The sequence below is a fragment of the Mirounga angustirostris genome, unplaced genomic scaffold (assembly GCF_029215605.1).
Source record: "Mirounga angustirostris isolate CCGP_5_RB_7025 unplaced genomic scaffold, mMirAng1.0.hap1 SCAF_10, whole genome shotgun sequence".
Classification (NCBI taxonomy): domain Eukaryota; kingdom Metazoa; phylum Chordata; class Mammalia; order Carnivora; family Phocidae; genus Mirounga; species Mirounga angustirostris.
Genome location: NW_026991718.1, coordinates 105,676,289 through 105,695,199, shown reverse-complemented (window position 1 = coordinate 105,695,199; position 18,911 = coordinate 105,676,289). Strand labels below are relative to the sequence as shown.

Genomic DNA, 18,911 nt, shown 5'->3' with positions numbered 1-18,911 from the left:
ATGGTAAAAGTGCCAGAGCGAGGATATATTTTGAGTTGCAAGCATCTAGAACATCCTTCGCTACTCTTTAGCAACTTCAGAAGAGGAGATTACAGGTATGAGAAGATCAAAGTGAAGAAGACAGATGCTGGAGCAATGCATAGACTATAGAAAGGCCTTATTTTTTTATAAAGTGACTTACCCTGAGCGTAGCAGGCAGTTGTTGCCATAAGAAACAACAGCCAATCTCAGTGGCATAGGACAATAAATATATTCTCACATTCCCAGAATGGCAGGCCCAGTGTGGTTCAGCAGATCTGGGCTCAGCTGGTTGGGGGGCGGCGGCGGGGGGGGGGGGAGCTGTTTCACTCTGTAAGTTGGGTGCAGGTGTCTTCAGCATACCTCATTCTGGCCACCTGACCCATGTTTTTCTCAAGGTGGAGGTCACAAGTGGAAACATGTGATGTTTCTTTTTTTAAATTTTTAAATTTTATATTTTTTAAAGATTTTATTTATTTATTTGACAGAGAGAGACACAGTGAGAGAGGGAACACAAGCAGGGGGAGCAGGAGAGGGAGAAGCAGGCTCCCCACTGAGCAGGGAGCCTGATGCTCGATCCCAGGACCCTGGGATCATGACCTGAGCCGAAGGCAGATGCTTAATGACTGAGCCACCCAGGCGCCCCTCAAGTCAGTGTTTTACTTGGTAAACATATCTGAGACCATGCATCCCTGGCTGCTAAGCACCATGGCGGACAGGGCTAGAAAGGTAACAGCTTTATTTTGAGCAGGGGGCAAAGACAAGGCAGCACTTTACAGCTACATTGTAACTAGATCCTGCATACATGTGATGTTTCTGAACACTCAGGCTCAGAACTAGCACAAGAGTACTTTCAGACACATTCCACTGGCAACGCCAGGCAAGCCCCAAATCGATGGAGTGGGGCAGTGCATTCTCCCACTGAAATGGGTGACGGAGTAAATATTTGCTGAATAATAGTCTAACCTACAACAGTGACCTCAGAGTTTGGGAATGTCCAGCCTAGTAACTGAAATATAATTGCTACATAAGATACATAATATACAACCAACTTTCAGTTTCTCTTAGCAGAGAGAGAGAGAGTTCCCAGGTAGCTGAAGTAGTTACTAAATACTATAATACAGATCCCAGTTGCCCTCATTTTTAAAAGTAATCTCCTTGATATTTCACTGTATTTGATTACTTTGTAGCAAACCAAAGGGAATATAGAATATACAATGTTAACCCGGTTACAAGTTTGGTATAGGGACAAGGGTGCTATAATTTATTTTATTTTACTTTATTTTATTTGAAATATTCTACATCTCATCTTCAATAATATCCTTTCCTCTGAAGTTCTTAACCAGTTTGCATTCAGTTAAATAAACCTGCAGATTCATTGACTTTTCTCTTCATAACCATTACAAATATTGTTACAGTAATGTATCATGTAAGAGATTTAGAGAGAAAGCACAAATAACTACCAAAATAAGTAGATGAATTATTTAAGAATCATTTCGACTACAATAGAACCATCTTGTTCTTTAAACAGGTAAGCTATTCTTGGTTTTTAGCAAAAGGCTTTAAATGGGATTTATCCGTATGTTGGGATCAAGGGATATTTGTTATCATTGGCAGGACCTTCTGGAGGATTGGTACTTCCAGAATATCAGTGGTATCATCCATTGCTCACTGATTAGAACTTTTCCAACAGAGCATGAGGTTTTCATTGGTCTAGCAAAGGAATGTCTTTATTCAAGTTAAGGAAATCAATTTGTTATTTGTATGGCTCAAGAAACATAAGCATTCATCACTGAGCCCCCCAAAAATACCTATTACAAAAAGACTAGCTAATTTTTTAAACTATATCTTCAATCAGGATCCAGGTTATGCACCATGGTATCTGTAGCTTTTTGGCTGGGTCACAGTGACCTGCACATAACCCTGGGAGGAAGCCCCTGGACACAGTGTTTTCATCCCTTTGGTGTGCCAGTGTATCAGGAATCCACAGTTCTTGTTGAAATGACCAAGGAAAGACTAGAGCAAATAGGTCATCAGCTGGGATTTTTTTTTTCTCCAAAAAGCACTAATCTTGCGACTGCTATAAAGGATCAAAGGTAAACTCCATTTTGTGCTGCTTAATCACTCCAAAAATTTTATGCAGCAGAAACCTGGTGCAAATGAATGACTGTAGCAGCTTTGAATGGGAAAAACAAGGAAAGGATCATAATAAAAATATAATATGCAACCTAATAAATATGCAGGGAAGGAAGGATGGATGTCATTAATAAGTATCTGCTACTAAAGATGATTCCGCTACAACTGTTGTAGTCAATATCATAGTCACTAGCCATATGGAACTATTTAAATCAAAATTTACTTAAAATGAAAAATTCAGGTCCTCAGCCACATCAACCACATTTCAATGCTCAACAGCCACAAGTGGCTAGTGGCTACCATATTGGAAAGCGCAGACAGGCAACATTTTCATCATTGCAGAAACTTCTGTTGGACAGCAATGATCTGGAGTGTCTTGTTACTTGGGAGGTGTTGCAACTTAGTGCTTGTATACAGAAAACATAAAGTTTTTCTGAGTAATGCTGTGAAACTCTTTTCTCAGTTCCAGCTCTATAGTAAGGATTGCTCTAAAATTTGAACCTAGAGATTGCCCCATCATTAATGAATAAACTGTTCGTGCTGATACGAATATTTCTGCTCCTGATGAGCATTTGCTATTTGCCACACCTATGGAACATTAACTATGTCTAAGGGAGGAAGCAGGAACAGGCTGCTATCTGGAAAGATGACGTTGCACCATGCTTGTCATGCTACTATGTCAACCAGGGTTTTTTTCCTCCCTGTTTAGATCTGAGTTTTAATGAAATTTAGTTAGGATGTGACAATCTAAGGGTACCAACTAGTTTTTGTTCTTTTTTTTCTGTATCTGCCCTGTATTCCCTCTTGGATATACAGTGTCAGATTTCTTATGCTATTTCATTTCATCTTCAAGAATTATAACATTGTAAATGTTTATTGGACTCCTCCATCTTCATGATACCTGACAACTGGAAAGGCAGACCAGTTCTTAAATGCCATGACTCCCAGTTTCCAAAGGATTCAAGTTCTGATTATGGCCTTTAAGGTAGATAGATTGGGACTCAAATTCAGTTCTTACCTGTGTCAGAGGTATTTTTTGGTTCCTGTTACTCTTATATAGAGCTTCTATTCCAGAATCTGCTCTATTGAACACCACTAAATTCTAGGCATCTTGCAAATATTGTATCATTTGATTCTCATCTTAGGGAGTAAGAACTATCTGTGGGTTACTTTGAGGAAAAAAAAAAGAGGTTAAGAGAATAGAAGAGCTGACCCAAGATCACAGTTCTGTAAATTTATTTGAACTTAGGGCAATTGCTTCTGGTTGGTTCATTTTTTAATTTTTTTTTTTTACTGACAGCTACTATTACTGAAATAACTACCTAGAATTAGGCAGGAGACTCTGCCAGAGACTGGGGGTGGGGGAGGCTTTGGGGACAAGAATAAGGGCCATGTCCAAGAGGAAAGTAGAAAAGAAAGTACAGGGTATTTGAGCTTTCACCAAAGAGTCTGAGATTCAGTAAGAACAGTTGGAGCAGACTCAGGAAAGGCAGATATTCAGTTATATGATCCAAGCAATCAGAGGAACGTTGCACTTAGGAAATCTGTGGGTTCCCAGGCTCACCCCAGAAACAAGGCTTAGGGCCACAAGACTGATGTTGAAATCACTAAATGGGCAGATTAGGATCCTAGTTTCCGTCCAAGATTAAGTTAGATTCTACAGTTTGGATATGGACTGCCATTCTCAAAGCTTTGGAATAAAGAAAATCCATACTCTCTTCATTTCATTTAGTGAATGTCAGCTTAGCTATAAAATTTCAGAGGAGGAAGATGGCATGCATTCATTGTTCTGAGTGAGATAGTACTGTATACAGTCAGAATAAGAGAAAGTCACAGAAATACAAAAAGAACATAAGGAATTGTTGAGTGTTGTACTTCAGGATGGTTGGTAATGAAAATATCCTACCCTACTCAGTTTATAGTAAATTACTCTCATCTAGGACATGGGACCAAAATCTCAGAACACCCAGGATTGTCCAGCCCTGTTTTACTGCAGAAAAAAGTTGCAGTAGTGTTTACATTTGGAAACTTTTTCTTATGTTACACAAGGTAAAAATATAAGCTCTTTAGCACCTGGAATTGTTAGTGAGGTATAACTAGGGTGACAGTATAATTTATCGTCCAAATAGAGATACTTTTGAGAATGAATGTAATTATTTATAATTACACCAGAACCACAGGTGTAAACCAGAACTGTCCAAGGCAGAGTGGGGCACATTGTCACTCCAGGTAGAGACCCCAGCTGCATGCAGTTGGATTCATGACATTTTTCCACCTCAGTTGCTGAATATGACCCAAAGGCTGCTCTTTTGTCAGCTGATTTACAAGCTGATTGAAATAATGATGTAAATGCACAGTGGTGAAGATGTGTCATACCCATTTTAAGTAAAAATAACTAGAAAAGACAGTGTAAAGAAAACTGTAATTGATCATTGTTGTTGAGTTTTTATTTTTTTGAAAAATAAATCCCCCGATACAGTAATGTCTAAAAATAAAGTATCCAGTAACCAATCCCCCTTTTCCATGGAAGAGTATCTCTCTAATTCTTTAAAAAACGGTCAATTTCTTACTATTTTCAAGGCATTGGGTTTGATATTCTATTTCAGATGTGTCCTTAGTTACTAGGGGAATTTGGAGGTTGTCACAATGTTTGGCATGGTATTTAGTGGGTGGAGACCTGGAATTGTAGATGTCCTGCAATGTGTAATCTCACACGAGGAAGAAAAAAGAAACGCCTCAGATCCCATCTGACATTTATGTGCATGAAAAGTGTGTTTATAAGTACCTAAACCTAAAATTTAACTCCATTCTATATATAAATACAAAATATCTTTTTTACACTGTTTTAATTGTAACTATCATACACATTGAGGGAATGTGCCCTTTGTTTTCTTTGGCACTTTATCAAGAATTGTTCACCTCACAGAAGGCAACACCACTCATCATAGTTGAGCGGCAACATAACACACCTGCATTTTAGCTGACATTCAAGGTGACCCTTGAAGGAGTGTAAACATTGACAGTTTAATTATATCTTATAATGTAGTTATATGCTTAAGCATTTACATGTTGAAATACTTATTTTATCACAAATTATTTTCCTCTTAATCTCTTTTACAATGTATTTTTACAATATATTTAGAGCTTTATATTGACTTAAAATAAGTGTGTGGGAGGTTTATATTATCTATGAATTTAATTTTAGTATAGTAAATGCTATGTTATAAAATCTCTGATATAAATAAAGGCCTTTGAGTTGGATAGGGCTGTGGACCAGAGCTCCAAGTCAGTGCTACCCACAGTATAGCCCCAGAATTGGCAGCAAGGAGTTCATTAAAAATACGGATTTTTAACTTCTACTCCAGATCAACAGAATCAGTCTCTTAGATGGCATTCAAGTGATCTGTGATTTAACAAGTGTTCTAGGTGATTCTTATACATGCTCTTATGCATGCAACGATTTGAGGATTATTGCTCCAGGTAAGACAGAGAGGAGTGATAACTTGTCTTCAAAGAAGTCTAACAGGAGGCGTAAAGATGCCTTCCTACTTGAGTTACTGATATACTGAACATGACATATCAACAGCAAAAAAGCTGAGGTCTGAGACAAGTTTCAACTACACAAACCCAATTTAAATGAACAGGATTCATGCTGTTAAGACTCGGTACAGTCCTAAAAACATACCTAGCAGAGTACTTAAGCTGTTCCCAAACACGTCATTCTCTACTTTTTAACAGGGAGCGAACAGCTGGGATGTGTTATTAGTAAGCCATGTTTTCATAGGCTTTCTGGTTTTCTTTAGCCAAAGTCTTACAACAGTCCTTGGACAAATTAGTGCCTGAAGCTATAGGAAGTCTTTAGTCGTGTTGGAGAACTGCTGAGTAAGTCAGGTCTCAAAGACAGCATGCCCACACGGATTGACTTTGCCACCTTTGGCCTCTCCACCTTGGAAATGCCTTCACAACCAATTACATTATTCTCAAATGTCTATTTACTTTTAATGACTCTAGTTAAATGTTAAGAGTTATCCCGATGACCCAGTTCAAGACCAGCAGGAAAAGCTTAAACAAATCAATAGATTAAACTGGGACGCTCTCAAATAAATGAGTGAGAATCAAATCAACATTTTAATAAAAAAACAACAGATTTTTGAGTGCCTATATGCCTTGGTGGTACCGAACCAGACATTACCTTTCGAAAGACACTGAAGAAATCAACATGGAAGCAATGTAAGAACATGGAACATGGAAGCTTTCTGTTTCTAGATGGTCTCACATCCACTTGTGCTCCAGGGCACTGTGTTTTTTGTTCCAAATTGTCAGCACAGTGACGTAGCCTCTCACATGTTAACCAAAACTACTCTCAGAAATATTCTTCTTGTATTTTGTTGTTGGGAAAAATCCTGGAACATTATCTCCCCCTGCCACACACAAGAACGCGGACTGCCTACGGTTCTTCCTTGGGTTGCCTCTTACATTGTTGGGACCTATATGGGTATTTGGTTTTAACTTTGTTTTATTTTCAGTGCTGCTGGCCAATCATTACCAAATCTCAGCAAGTCTATTTATGTCAGATTTCAAACCATTGTTATGTGCCTGTTGTTCAAGCATGCCCATGGTCCACATTATCTGGTGTCCATTTTTTATGGCCCATGGGCAATTGCTATAACTGTATAACACCCACTTGGGAGTGAGAGAGAGAGAGAGAGTGGTGCCAGTTCTTTTGATAACTCAGGATGCAAAAATCTATATGTTAAAATCATTTGGATAAAAGTATAAACTCCTTACCTTACTTTGGCTGGAGACAACGTCACATTAACATTTACATCCCCTTTGGTACTTAGAGCTGCTCAAGGAAGCATTTAGCAACAGGTGGTCCTGGTTGCACTTAAGCAGTTGCCCCTAGGGAACAACACATGCTTACACTGCAGATTCCCAGGCCAGTAAACCCAGGACAAAATTACAACTCCCAGTGGTCAGCTCATTTAGTTTTATGCAATGGAGTCCATCCTCTTTGTTGGGAATGGAAAATGTATTCCTTTTAGAAAAAAATGTGTAGCTTAATGGAAGAGGAGGAAAAATCATTGAAAATTAACAGACTCAGGAGATAGTAAAAATTCTGCCAATGATCAGCCCTGGGATTTGGGTCAAGAATTTAAAATTTCTGTTCATTAACAGTGTCAGTGCGTATAAAAATTAAAAGGTTTAAAAATCCTAGATGGCCTGTGAAAGGACTCTAGGAGTGCACACATGCATTCATTTGGATAACAGTTTGGTGCTTCTCCACATATGCTCTCTACAGATTTTTTACAAGGGGAGATATGACCCCCAAAATTAAAAATCATGGGATTAAACTTCTCCAAGGAAATTTTACTACCCTAGTGTTCTAGTTAGTTCATTTCAGCAAAAATTTATTGAAAAGTTTTATAAGCCAGCACACCGTATCAGGCTCTTGAAATACACAGACAGACAATACATAGACTTGCCTTACAGTTTACTCTACCATGGACTTACAATCCCCCAGATTTAATGTCTCTTATAATCTGGGTTTCATCTTCATTCCCAACTAAAATTTTACATTCAGTCCACAGGTGACTCTTATTCACAAAACCAAATATATCATTTAAAAGTAACTGCATCCTCCGGTTGTTTATTACAAATGCAACATATCTCACTTTACCCTAGATCTCTTGAACGGGAATTTGCATTTTAACAAAAAAAATGATTCTTATACATGTTAAATTTTGAGAAGCTCTGTCTATAATACTCAATAATTCCATATCACTCTTCTAAACTAAAGAAATAACTGATACAATCCTTGTTCTAGAGAAGCCCTAACTTTAAGGTCATCATTACTTTTGTCAACATAAAGTATTCAGATTTTTTATCATCACTTAGCATAGTAAAAAAGTAGAACTAGATTATGGGGGGGGAATCTACATCCTTATTACTGTGTCTAATTTCTGGGCTTAATTTATCGAGTTAGGGGATCAAATTGATATCCTTAGCATTACTGTGATTCATAGCAATTGCTCAAAAAATTTTGAATGAATGAATATCAAGAACAATACAACAAAAGAAGTTCTCAGGAATATTAGTTAAAAAGAAAGGAAGTGACTTCCACTTCTGACCAAGATGGAATAACAGAGTAAACACAATGCTTACTTACCCTCCTGTCTAGAACAAGAGAAAAACAGGCAAAATATATGAGACACCAGTTTTCAAGACTCTGGACATGAGACAACATCAGTGATGCCTGAGAGCTGGTAAAAAAAAAAAATTAGATGAGCCTTTCCATTACCCCAGATAGTTCCCAGGCCACAGCACAGTGAAGGGTGCTCAGGAAGAGCCCAGCAGACTCTTTACTTTGAGGAGACATTGCTGAGAGTCTGCAGAGGACAAGGGGCTAAAATTGACAGAACAAAGAACCAGAGAGGAAAGTTGCACAGAGAGAGAGCCCCGGAGGTCTGTGGATGGTCCCCTTGTGTACTGATCAGTTCATGTGTATGAGGAAACTACTTGACACTGTGTAACTGGACTCAAAGGAACCTGAACTTCAGCCCATTCCCATTAGCCAGAGTAGAAAACCTCAAGATTCATGGGGCAAGGTGTGGTGTACACAGGAAGATCTTGCCTCAGTAATGGGGAATAATTAGCTCTAGGTTGCACATGGTGCCAGTCTCACCTAGCAAATCTGAGAAACAAGACAGAAAGATTAAACTGTTTCCAAGTCATTATCCCTAAACAAAATTCAAGAGTAGAGAAATACAAAATTGTTATTATTATTATTCAGCACTCAAGAAGGTAAAATTCACAATGTGTGATATCCAATCAACTCTTACCAGGCATGCAAAGAACAAGGAAGATACAGCCAATGGGGAAACAAATAAATGATGCCAAACCAACCCTGAACTGATCCAGGTGTTAGAATTAGCAGACAAGGACACCATTAAATTTGAATGAATTAGTATCTTAAAAAAACAAAACAAAACAAAACAGGAAATGTCAGAAATTTCTTCTTTTAGAAGAAACATCACCACCTGGTGGTATTTCCAGGTTTTGCTGAAAAAACACTTAAAAAACAGAAGTATGGTTTTTATTGGGGTTCACAAATACTTGTATAAATGATACAACCCCTTGTGAAAATAAACAGTTGAACAATTATATAGACTATGTATACAAGTAATGTTCAACCACTTGTATAAATTATGTATACACCCATTATCGTATGCATATACACTCGTAAGTATATATAGACACTTTTGTATATGAGTATTCAGGACTATGTAAATCAAAAATGCAACTAATAAATAGGCTTCCTAAAACAGTTGTTGTTCTGAAAGTTAAATGTCATTCATTATCCAGTGGGAAAGGCATTGTGTTCCTTATAACAATTATATTCTTAAATATAATTTTATTTATTTTTATTTTTTAATGTAATTTAAATATCATATTATAACCACTCTCTATCCTATTACCTGGCTTTTTCTTTTCATATAAGTGATTTCAACCTAATTTTCTCGTATATTCATTTATGTGTCCGTTGTTTATCTTTTGCTATTAAAAAGTATATTCTTTGAAGTTTTGTCTCCCCACTGCATCCCCAATACCTAGAATAATCTCTAGTATGTCATAAGCACTGAATAAACATTTAGATAATTGCTTCACATTCAAAGCTGAGTTTACTGAGTCCTGATGTTTCAATAATCAGATATAATTAGGATATATGTAAAACATATTTATGTATTTTTTGTGCAGGTATGTGTATATATTATAATCCCAAATCCATTTTACAGTAAGTTTTACAGAATCAGATATCCACTTTGTTGGCCAATTTTAGTTTCTAGCCAGGCAATTATTTATTTGGCAATTTGGTATTTGATACTATAAAATAATAGTTAAAAATACACCTGTGGAATTCTTAATCTCAGGAAATGAACTGAGGGTTGCTGGAGTGGTGGGGGTTGCGAGGGATGGGGTGGCTGGGTGGTAGACATTGGGGAGGGTATGTGCTATGGTGAGCGCTGTGAATTGTGTAAGACTGTGGAATCACAGACTTGTATCTCTGAAACAAATAATACATTATATGTTAAAAAAAAAAAAAGAAGATAGCAGGAAGGGAAAAATGCAGGGGGGAGGAATCGGAGCGGGAGACGAACCATGAGAGACTATGGACTCTGAGAAACAAACCGAGGGTTCTAGAGGGGAGGGGGGTGGGGAGATGGGTTAGCCTGGTGATGGGTATTAAAGAGGGCATGTACTGAATGGAGCACTGGGTGTTATATGCAAACAGTGAATCATGGAACACTACATCAAAAACTAATGATGTAATGTATGGTGATTAACATAACATAATAAAAAAACCCACAATAAATAAATAAATAAATAAATAAATAAATAAATAAATAAATAAATAAATAAATGCTATGAGGGACACATCCATCATGCGCTTTCAATTCCTGTTCATTTAACTATGTTCTTTTACATTTTAGAAACCAATGTGAGAATTACTAAATAGAGTTTATTGTATTACAAAAAAACACAAAAAACAAAAAACAAAAAACACCTGTGGAAGAGGACCCGGGTGGCTCAATTGGTTAAGTGTCTGCCTTCTGCTCAGGTCATGATCCTGGGGTCCTGGGATCGAGTCCCACGTCGGGCTCCCTGCTCAGCTGGGAGTCTACATCTCTCTGCTTCTCCCTCTCCCTCTGTCCCTACCCCCACTTGTGCTAGCTCGCTTTCTCTCTCAAATAAATAAATAAATAAAATCTTAAAAAAAATATATGCCTGTGGAGCCAGCCTGGGATCAAACCTTGATTCGATTTCTTATTTGCTATGTATATTGATCAAGCCTTCTATTGAGCAAGAAAAACTATTCTAGGTAGTTTTAAGGGAGATTTTAAGACAGTTGTTTGATTACCCTGAGAGTAGAAGGTTTAAGAAGCCAAAAGGGGAACTAAGTTCTCCAAAAGATCAGCAAAAGCAGGAAGACATGACCACAGTTAAGGATGAAATTTCAACATATAGACTGTGTTGCAGGAACCCAAGTTAAGGTAAAAGACAAGATTATCCTGACCACCTGGTAGAAGACAAGCTTATCATACCTTTTGGGACCATGGGCTGAGGGGCTGTCAGATAAGAGCTGGAGCCATAGGGGGTACACAGCTACTGACAGAGATGTAGTCAAGGTAGATAGAAGTAAAGGGAGAAATCACACTGGTTTGCTCCTTTCTTCTGCCCTCCATTCACTTGCTCTTTCATCCCATTGGACATAATAGCCAAAAGCCATTTGGCAAGGAAATCTGGGAAGAATAGTTCTCAGGAATTCACTCTGTAGGTTCTAGTTACCCATCTTTAAGTTGGCTAAATGAACATTTTGTCTTCTAGCTTTGATTCAGGCCCTTTCCACAAGCTTTCTCTTGCTCTGGAATAATCCTCCTTCACCTCTTCTCTTGGTTACCTGGTCCTCATCCTTCAGATTTCACTCTATGTGTAGTAGAAGCTTCCTCTGGTTCCTCAGACGAGATTAAGCTTTTCTATTAGACATACTCTTGGAGAATTTATGACATCCCTGAAAATAGCACCAGAATTTGTGATTATGAATTTACTTGAGCACTTGTGTCGAGAATGTCTTTGTCACCAGGTAGGGTGCTCCATGAGGTCATTTTTCCCCATTGTGGACTCTTCAGAATCTAACACAAAGTTGGCACTCATGTATTTGTTGTATAATATTTCTCTACCCATATCTTCATCCCTGTTCTTAAAGCATGATCAAGTCCCAGGCTTCCCAGACAGGCCAAGTGGAGCCTTGAAATTTTATCTCAAATTCCTGGACATGTAGAGGTACCAAATTACCACTCAAATCAGCTTACTTAATGGAAATTCCAAAAGGAAAGCCCTCAAACACTTCACAACTCCATAGAATCTTTTCTACAAAAATCCCAACTAAAATGCTTAATTCCATCTAATTCAATTTCAAACATAATTTTGACATCTGTATTAGAGTTCTCTGGAGAAACAGAACCAATAGCATTTCACATATATAATTTATATGTATTAAATTTTAAAATATGAAGGCATTGGCACACATGATTACAGAGGCTGATAAGCCCCAAGATCTGCAGTTGCAAGCCAGAGACCTAAGAGAGCTGATGGTGTAGTTCCAGTCCAAGCCCGAAGGCTTGAGAACCAGGAGAGCTGATGGTGTAATTCCAGTCCAAATGCCAGCAGGCTTGAGACCCGGGAAGAACCAATGTTTTAGTTCAAGTCTAAAGGCAGGGAAACAAAACAAAACAATGTCCCAGCTTGAAGGCAATCAGGCAGGAAGTGTTCCCTCTTACTCATGGAAGGGTCAGTGTTTTTTATTTTAATCAGGCTTTCAGCTGATTGGAAGAGGCCCAGATACATTAGGGAGGGTAGTCTGCTTTACTCAATTTACTGATTCGAATGTTATCTCATCCAAAAACACCCCCACAGACACACCCAGAAAGGTTTTGATTAAATGTCTGAGCATCTCATGACTCAGTCAAATAAGTACATAAGATTATTATTATTTTTTTAAAGATTTTATTTATTTATTTGAGAGAGAGAATGAGATAGAGCATGAGAGGGGGGAGGGTCAGAGGGAGAAGCAGACTCCCTGCCGAGCAGGGAGCCCGATGCGGGACTCCAGGATCGTGACCTGAGCCGAAGGCAGTCGCTTAACCGACTGAGCCACCCAGGCGCCCAGTACATAAGATTAAACATCACAAGTCCATCCCTTGTCAGCTTGGCACCTGTACACATCACTTTAAACTGTACGTAATCTCCAAATAAAGACAATAACAAGACCCTAATTGGGCCTAACATGATTCAACTATTCTAGGTACAACTGAAAACACACCAACCCCTTCCCCACTAGAGGAAGTAAAGTCCTCCATGACTTAAATACTACGATGTAAAACTGATAATATTTAAGTACTATGATGTAAAGTCAATACGTGTTATGTTACACAAGGGAATAAGAGACAGAAGGAAACAAAGATATTGTTCTCTTATATTCAGACACACAAATATATTTATAACAAAAAAGGAGGACATACTGATGACAATTATTGTCCTCATTACTGTAATTGGTCACAAGGTCGTAGCTAGTATTTACTAGCTACCTTCTTCCACTACCAATTCTGTATTCCCTTTGTCTTCAGCAAGCATCTCAGCTGATCACCATCCTTTACCTGGTATGGTGACAAAAACCTTCATTCCTAAAGGGTCTGGGCCATTGGCACTCCTGCCTAGATTGGGACATTGTACTTTTCCATTGAACTGAATCACAGGGCATGGTAATATTAAGAGTTACCCTTAAGGCTCTCCATTATGTAGTAGTAGTCCAGTCTCCCATTGTGATCAGGATCATTCACCCAGCCAGCACAGGAACTCCCTTTTTTGCCTGTTGATTCAGAGGCATGAAGAATCCAATGTGGCCAGTCTTCACTTCCAGTTCAGTAGAATCATTGTGTCTCCTGGTGGAAGAATTTCTCCCTTTGAAACTGAAACCTCCAGGCCAGGGGAGCATAAAGTGACAGGAACAAGAAGCAAACATTTCTGCTAGTGGGTCACTCGGGTAATAATAGTGAGTGGTACCTCTTCCATTTTCACTGTTTGATTTCTGAAGAAATAGTAGTACATTCATATATTAGACACTGATTCAGTCTTCTGGGGGAAACAGATGTATACATGATTAAATATTGTGAAAATCACAGAGTTTTCTGTGAGTATACATTCTTGATGAAAAAGTTAGTGAGACACTTCTCAGAGCATGTGGCCTTTGAAAATGACTGAGAAGACTACGGCCTGATTGCAAATGACATTAATGACATATGTTTGATCTTGGTTTCTCTCAGAAGTAGACTCCCAACTAAGAATTCAATTGCAAGTGTTTACTTAAAAAGTGATCCAGAAACAGTAATGATGTCGTGGGGAAGTGAGACTGGGAAGAAAGAGAAGCCATTATAGGGTGAATTGCCAAACTGCTTTGGGCAACTAGAACCTAATCTCACTGGGGATCTCTGAGAAACAGTGCTGAACATGTTCCTAAAGTATATTGCTCCTGAGAAGTGAAGGGACTGAAGTAATTACCTTCAGTAATTCCTTGAGGGTTGCTTCTGCGGACAGTGTTAATTCCGTGGCATTTCTGCCCTTCCTTGTGCACCAGCAGAGATGGCTCTGGTGGCTAGAAAAAAGCTTTCAGGCAAAGCCATGCAGAGACAAGTATTTGATAGTCAGATATGCATTCTGAAATGGCAGAGTCGGGGAAAGGGACATCAGAAGAAGACCAACAGCATTTCCTACAACAAAGCAGGGAATTTGGACATGGTACATGCAATAAACACTTGCTTAATGAAAAGTACAAGGAAAATAAATGCTTTCAGGAGAGAGTTAATGAGTCCAGATTTACCCCTGTTGATCCTGAAGTAACTGTGTCACCCATTAAAAAGTGGGTCGCAAGAAATTGGAAAGAAGACTCTTCATACCAGGAGGAAAGTGAGGTCTGAGGCAGCATGCACCTGTTTGAATTTGATTCTGAGAAAAGAGCATATGATTTAAATCACAAAGCACATGAATCTTGTTTCCTGTTGTCCGCACACTTTGTTCCATTTAGAAAACAAAGGATTACTTACAAGAAGGAGTAAAGACGCAGACAGTGGCAAAGGATAGACGATTGTAGGGCATCTTCAATGTGTAATAATTGGGGAACAAATCAAAGAACTGAAAATTGAAACTGAAGAAAAAAATCCTCATCTGCCCCTTTGAAATCTTCCATATTCAAGTTGGACCAATTTGCAAAAACAATAAAGATTCTACTTTCCTTCTTTCCTCACTTTCCACTGACATTTCACGTGGATCCCAAAGCTGGGTTGATTTCATAAGTTATAGGCCAAATCATTATTGGGTAAACTAAGAGTGTATATTTCTGTAACTAAGGAAGAGTAACATGGAATGGCTTCTTCATAGAACAATATAACCATATTAGGCAACCTTGGAGTAAAGCATTATTGTATGATCAATAAATTGGATATCTGCATGTCTACCATTTCATGGTTCAAAATGAGATTTAATATTTATCTTCATGAGGAAATCTGTTGAATTTTATGTCTTGTCTCATAGAGGTAGCCTTTCTTAAACAACACAGCAATAACCAAGCAAACCACACACCAGTTTTCTTATGTTCTTCTTGGACATTCCAGAAACAGTCCTTATCCAGTGACTTAGTTTGTCAGTTCCCTCTACCTGACTTGGATGTACCCATATTTCAAGTAAAGAAACTACTCCCCAGGGTCAAAGTGTGCTGGCATATGAACTTACTGAATCAACCATCTGATTTTCAGAGACAAATATAAATAACAATACATTTCTTCTTGTTGTGGTTAATGGCCAATAAAAAAACTCCAGAGTTTGAAAAACACCTAGATCACAGATCCTAACATAAAAAGACTTCTGGAAACTGATGGGGACTACTGTGAAGAAGAACAATAAATTAAGCCTAACCAAGAGCAATGTGAGTACCCAAAAGCACAACTGTGGGTTTCTCCACTGAAAGGACATATGGGAATCAGAAATGGAGGCAGGAGGTGTCTCTGATAAAAAGGATGTGGGAGTGTTTAGTTTACTAACAACTGTGAGAAGATGTTATAAAGATGCTCTGATAGTAAGGGGAACCATTCCCATAAGGGCTGGTCATTTGGCTTCAGTTTCAAAGCTCAAACACAATTCTTTAGAAATTGGGAGGAAATCTGCTAAATTAGGGTCAAGGGACTAAGGATGAATTAGTAGTATCAGGAGTAAATGTTGGAAGCTACTTTATGCTGTCACATGAAGATCTATTAAGGATATGCCTGTTTGAATGAATTTCTGTATCAACATAAGAATTTTCACATGGTATCTATTAGTCAGTTGGTCTATCAATTCCAACAAGGGTGACATTTTCTCTCCATTTTATTATAAGGGAATTAACTTTTTAAAATATGCAGAATTTTTGGCTCCAAAGATCTCTTTCATTTTTTTAGAGAGAGATAGAGAATGTGAGTAGGGGGGAGGGGCACAGGGAGATGGAGAGAGAGAATCTGAAGCAGGCTCCATTCTCAGTGTGGAGCCTGACATGGGGCTCAATCCCATGAGCCTGAGATCATGACCTGAGCCAAAATCAAGAGTCAGACACTTACCCAACTAAGCTACACCGGCACCCCACTAAAGATCTCTTTTAGAGATTTTTATTTAAGACTATAATATTGATTACTGAGCGACTAAGATGAACACTAACGGGGTTTTCATACTTTATCTCACTAAAAAAAAGCTAATGAACATTTCATGGGACTGTTAGGTATTCTGTCTGTAGAAGCAGCTATTCTCTTTGCTAACAGTTTGAACTTTTTTATCCATCAGCACCGCAAGGTTATGGTACAATTGATCAAACATGTAATGAAAAATTAGTTCCTTAGAACTCTACTTTCATTACTTTTGAAAGTAATGAAAACCTACTCCAGTAAATCTTTGGGATTGCTAATCTGTGTGCACTCAAAACCAGCTTAGTGACCAGTGACCAGGTCTGAGCTGACCAGCTGATGAAGTAAACCAGCCAATTTGTCTTGTTGCCCGAATTGACCAGTTATTTGACTGGTATCATTGGACACAGAGGAAGACCTTGAAAGACTGTGCACATAAACGTAAACTCTGAGTTAGCAGTGGCAACTCATATACAACTCTCCCCAGCTATATGACACCTTTATTTCATCCCTTTGTACCATTTCAGACTCAGTTCCACTTTAGGTCAAGTGACTGTGTTGACACAGAAGCCCAGATTCCTTTATCTTGTATTTACTAAGTGTCCAGACATTTTGCTGGGTCCCCTGAGGTACACTGGCGAGCCAGAAGAGACACATGGACCATACACCCATTCTCAGGTAATTTTCTCTCTTGCCCATCTCTGTCTTTCTGTAATACTCTGTTTCCTAATAGAAGAAATGTCTTTCTCATTTAAGCATGCAGCTCTTGTTTTCTTCCATCATACACTGGTCAGATTGTTCCCCTACAGAACCGGCCCCTGCTAAAGTGATAAGATCTCCAACACTGTTAAATCCCACATCACTTTCCCCTTTGCTACCTGCCATGCCATAGAGCCTGGCATTGGAGAACCACAAATACACAGTTCGGAAGAAAAGCTGCCTCTCTGGCAGGCATGAAAAAGAAGGGGAGATTTGTGGTTAGTTTAGTGAATTTGATCTTTTCACACCAATAATTTAATTGTTATCTTTGTGAATACTCTAGAAGTTATGACATCATTGAACTCAGGGCAGGAAGGGCTCCTATGAATACTTCTACTCCCTTACTTTTTCACACGAAGAACTTTGATACCAAGTGGTTAAATGAGTGTTTGTCTTCACACAGTCTGCTTGCTTGGGAATTGAAAAATATCAGTGAAAAAAGTAGAGATAAAATCTAAGCATAACTCATATCTAGAGTCTAATTCATTATTATTAAAATCCAAGTTTAATTACAGTGATAAATTATTATTATTCTAAAGGGTCAAGCCTCCTTAGATTCCTTCAATTACTTCACTTAGGAAAATAACTATAATTTCTTCTTTAAAATATCAAAATTAACAAAAACACTACTAATTCTCTGGGAACCAGGGGAAAGGGAGTCTAGAGCACAATCACACATAAGCATTTGTAGTTAATATATTTTTAGCATCTATAAGGAAGTAAGTTTTTTTTTCTTGGAAAAAAAGAGTCTGTATGATATAATCTGTTTCCACTTTTTCAATAAAAATATGTTAGGTCTTTTTTTTTTTTTTTTAACACTTTTACCTTCTTTCTATTTCTAAAATTGTCCAAAGGCAATGTGATTTTTGTAAAATGTCCTAACGGTTCAAAATCATTTGACTGCCAATGTCTAATTCTAAACCTGATGTTCTGGAGAAATGTGTGGCCTAAACCATGCCAGAATGTCTCATTTTATGTTTAAATGGTCACAGATTTAATAATGGGCTGCAAAAAAAAAAAAAAAAAAAAAGCCTTGCATTTAACTACATCCTTTATTTTTCAAGCACTCATCCAAGCATGCACAAACACAGGGGAATGCTATGCACTTTAAATCCATGAACATCATGGAAAAGGCCCACTCTGGACTCTGTACACATTAACAAATTATTACCCGTTAGGTCAATGCAGAAATTAATTGTGGGATTCTTTTCAAATCCACATTGTTTCCTGGCTCTGTTGTGGGCCACTCAATTAGACACCTCTCAAGGCCTTTGTGCTGGACTAAACGCAGCTAATTGTTCTATTTCTGCATGGAGTGATTCATCTCCCAGATGTCTCAGACCTTTCAGCAGCTCTGCTTCACCAATATCTCGACATATGAAAATAGAGTCATTTGGGACCTAGGCAGAGGGGAGAGATTGGGAAGCAAATAGAGCAGGGTATTCTTTACCCCTGCCCTTTGGTATGATTAATCTTCAGTGAGAAAGGACTCCTGAATCATTCTCTTGACAGGACAGCCCCCTTGCCCTATCTGGCTTCCCATGTGAGGAGAGATGGATGAATGCTTCCTTTTTTCTCTTCCTCCAGGTGCAGCACTATTCACACTCGAGCCTGACAGCACATAATAGAACAGTTTCTACTTGCCCGTTGCCTTAGCTCTGTATTCTTTTCTCCTCCACTGATTCTCATTTGTTCAATCCCAGTGACAAAGCCAGCCACATTGAAAATGCATGAAGA

The 18,911-nt window shown here is 38.3% G+C and overlaps 1 non-coding gene across 1 annotated transcript; it reads right to left on the bottom strand.

Moving 5' to 3' along the window:
- Positions 1–690: 690 nt before the first annotated feature.
- Positions 691–821, bottom strand: LOC123841613 (small nucleolar RNA SNORA63). The gene has a single exon (XR_006790251.1). It is a non-coding gene; the product is annotated as a small nucleolar RNA SNORA63 (small nucleolar RNA).
- Positions 822–18,911: the final 18,090 nt, after the last annotated feature.